Consider the following 4,500-nt stretch of genomic DNA (forward strand, 5'->3'; position numbering starts at 1 on the left):
TAAACAGGTCATGGACTGATACTTACACACAGCTGGGACATCCCCTGCTACTCTAGCCTCTTGGAGCCACTCCTCCAAGAGGTCCCCCTTCCACCGCTTCAGGTCATCATAGTGGTGCCTGACCTGCTCACCAGTTCGGGGTATGCCAGTGGCACTGGTGAGGTCACAAGCGAGACAGTCCTAGGCCTCTGCCTTATATTGGGAGCCCTGGTACTAGCCCTGCAGCAGTCTCTGTGAATGGTCTTTAACTAGGAGTCCAGCCATGACCTTGGACTCCTGGATGCACCAGCTCTGCACCCAGAAGTGCACTCCTTCTCCCCTTACTACCATAGTGTCTGCAAGGGGAAGCTACAACCAGTTATGAGCTGTATTCCCACCACGTGGGTTAAACTAGGGCCAATTTCCCGCACATTTCCGTGATTGGCTGGTTTTGAAAAGGCTAAGCTATGGGCACATCTGCTTACCTAAGGTTGGCACTGTTTCAAGAGGTATACCATTGGGCAGATTAAATTGGCTTCCATACACATTGCTTACACTTACAAAGTTGAGCTGTGTTGCGGTTAGCATTGCTTAATAGTTAATTAGCACTATATTTGCCTTTTGGCAGTGATTTATTATTCATTACAGGTTAGATATGTGTCTGGTATCTGTGATTCATGTGTACATACACTGTATGGGGACCTGGGAACTTCTACACTTTATTACAATAACACCTCAAATCTATGCTTACTACAGTACTCCAGTTCACATATTTATGTTTTGTGGCAGGTTATACAACATCACGCACTGTACATAGATTCAGTTCACATTTGGTTTGATTTTCCTGTGATAAGGATTAGTTTGCTGATACCTCATTTATATGTATTGCTATGATGGCTTAGTGGTTAACTACTGTGACTGTGATGTACAGGGTCCTTGAGTTCAAGACTTGCAGAAGCTGTTTATTTGGTTGCTGGGCAAAACACTGGCTGTTGGGTACAGAGTGATTAAAACACTTTAAACCAGTTGTAAGTAGGTGTGCACGGGTTTGCGCGGAGCTAAGCAATGCTAACCTCCGGTTACAGTTTCTTACATTCATTTAGCTTCTACTTTGCTTAATCTGTGTAGGCAATGCTAACCCCCGCACAAACACACTTAAAAATGCTTACTAGTGCTTATATATGCTTACTGCTGCTTATTTGTGCTTAAACCTGCTTACTAGTGCATTATTCATTATGACACTGACACTTCACATGTGCATTTAATGCAGTACTCCAGTTCACATTTAAATGTTATTTAGTAAGTTATACAGCAAAAAAATGTAAAGAAATGTTCATATACAGATTTCACATGGAAAATGGTATGTGCTGCAGTGGAACTCAAACCGGGAATGCCTGCTCGTTAGGTGGATGCTCTGACCACTACACTATTGCTGTGCTGCTTCATTTGTATATATCTTCCTTGTTATCCTCTTCAGCTTTTAAGCTGCTTTACACGTAGCTAAGCGATGGGCACACCTGCGCACCTACAGTTAGCTGTACTCGGAGTTTTAAAAAAAAATAAAGGGGTTTCTTCTTTTTATTTTGATGTCCTGTTGCTGTTGTACACATGGGGGACTGTTGCTGGGGATATGCTGACACCTATGAATGGTCTCGCTCATTTATTTACACTTTCTGCTGTCCTACTTTGCAGGGGCATGTTTATTGTGAGAGCTCTGCTCTCAGACACGTCCAAGCTCCATGTAGAATTGGGAGTTCAGGCAGTGCGCCTTCATTAATATGCATGGCATGCTGCCATCCTCCTCCTAAACTGCCGCTTCCGTGTAGGACTAGACTAGTCTTGCATGGAAGATTAGTAAATCCAGGGGTGTGTGTGTATACAGACATATATCTATATATCTATTATATATATATATATATATATATATATATATATATGTGTGTGTGTGTGTGTGTGTGTGTGTGTGTGTGTGTGTGTGTGTGTGTGTCTCTACACACTGAGCAGAGTGGAGGAGGGGCATTGACTACAATTTTGATCTGAGATATATAATAATAAGTATCATTTTTTTTGGCTTATTTATACTGGTTATTGATTCTAGCAATTTATATATAGCACTTTTTATTGCCTGCTGCATACTTTTTACTGTATTTTTTGCTATTAACTAATCTGCACAGGTAACTGGTTTGTTTGCAGTTAAAATCATTCTGTAGAGTCTCCTTGCTCCTTTATTTGTTTAAAAACATTCATTTTGTGGCTCACTGCTGTGATAAAGATTTCTGTAGTGTTTACTGTCTAAAAGAGTGTAGGCTAATAGCTTTAATATTGTTCCTCACCCTCCTTCCCTGTTGGTGTCTTGTTGTTATACTTGGTGGCTTTGCAGCTGCCTGCCCCTACTGTAAATTTGATCTGGGACACTCCTCCCAGTCTAGTGTCATTAGCTCATTCTATCTAATACAGAGAGAACATCTGAGAAGGCCAACCCACTTAGTTTCTTTACTTCTGTTCCTCTTTTCTCCCTTTCTTTAAATAAAATTGCCTGAATCTCCTTGTGTTCTGACTGTGCTTCTCAAACATTTTGGAAATATAGAGTATATTTTAGTGCATTTATTAAAACTGTATTTGCCTTAATAGTGCTACAACTCAACTGCTGTATGTTGCACTGCATCTGAATTGTTTGTGTGTTTTAGCTGCTTTTCTGTATTATATATTCTCTGTATATGTAGGCTATCTGCTTATTCTACTGTATTACTGCCTCTTAAATCGTTTTTCAGTTGTGCACTTGCCTTGCTTCATTTAAAAAGTTTTAAATTGCTAATTTTGTAGAGTTGTAATTGCATTTACTGTTTAGAGCTACACACTCAATTGTGTTAGCCTTTTCTGAGTTTATTTACTGTATTATTCCATTGTTTAGCCTGCTTTAACAAAAAAAAAACAAAACAAAAAAACAAAAAAATACTATCTTGTTTACTCGTTTCCCGCTTTTCCTAGCTAGTATAGTCCAGATCCCAGGTTTTGCTGGCCTCAGGATTTTATTTTCTGTGTTCAGAGCTATCCAGACCTTGCTGTGGTACAGGAAAGTCCTACTGCTTACCAGTGGGAGAGGTGAACATTGGACTGCCTATCTAACACTAGAGGAGTGGTTTCCAGCTCTGAAATTGTAATTTTATTAGCCTTTTTGGGCTGATTGCTATCCCTTTCAACTTTCTGGCTTAAAAACATGTGTGTTTGAGCATTTATTGCATCGTGCAGCACCATGGGACTACAGTTAAACTATTCCAGGTGCCAGAAACTCTGCTCTTCAAATTTTCCCTTAGAACTAGTTGGTTTCTCAGTACTACCACTAAAATCTGAACCCCTGTGACTAGCACTTGCTCTAGACCCTGCTGGAAAGCACAAGGAAGCCTTAAACTGATACATGCACTCAACTCTCCTTGTCAATAAGGAGAAATTAATTGTAGGCACTAAACAGCCTATAATTGCAAAGCACCTTGCAAAGGTAAGGGAAAACAGCTCTTGTACTTCACAAAAAAGCACCTAAACAGGCATGTCCAAGGGTCAGCTTCCGGTGATTTCTCCTGTGCACCTCATGAATCTGGGCATACTGGGGCAATGCAGCAACTGCCTCATGCACACAGACAACCCTCTCCTCCTACCACCCAACAGTACAACCTGTGAGAGATGCACTTAGATAGCCAAACTGGAAACAAAGCTCTCTCCAGCCAAGATTGTGCTAGACAGTCAGGAGGAGAAGGTTAACACCTGCACTACACCTCAAGCAACACATAGCCCTTCAAAAAACACACCATCAACACCCACACATAGCAACACTAAACTCACATATGCGGAGGCCCTTAACATTAACCTGCCCAAGCAACAAGGACCTCCGAAGCTGAAATATAAACAAACACCAGTCACAACCAAAGTGACACATAGCTCACAACACCAGTGTGCCACCCAACAACAGCCCCTAAGGCAAGACAATGTACCCAACACTTTAGTCATAGGTGACACTATAGTCAGGCACACCAATGTCCCACTCACCAGGCTGAACAAGGAGAAAACTACAGTCAGCTGCCTGTCAGGTGCCAGGATCCACCACATAATGCATGCATTCAAGTCACTCCACTACAAGTACAAATACGACTCTGTCCTTGTCCATGTTGGAGTGAATGACTTAAGATGTAACTCCCTGGACTACATGAAGAGAGACATGGAAGAGCTCTCGGATTATGTGGCCCAGGAAGGTATGACCCTAGCCCTGAGTAGCATCCTGCCTTCACCCAGAATGATACCACAGTATAAGTACAAAATGATTGACTTCAACAATTGCCTAAGCTTCTGGTGTCATTCAAAGGGGATCCAGTATCTGTCTGCCTGGGAAGACATGATTGACAAACCATGATGCTTTCCCAGAGATGGTCTGCACCTGTCACCCCTGGGATTCAGGTTACTTAAAGCTCTTGCCACCCCTATAGTGCCTTTTTTAGGCAAGGTGCAAAGGACAAAACCACCACCGTAACA

The sequence above is a fragment of the Protopterus annectens genome, chromosome 16.part0 (genome assembly GCF_019279795.1).
Source record: "Protopterus annectens isolate FY-2018-M chromosome 16.part0, PAN1.0, whole genome shotgun sequence".
NCBI lineage: Eukaryota > Metazoa > Chordata > Ceratodontiformes > Protopteridae > Protopterus > Protopterus annectens.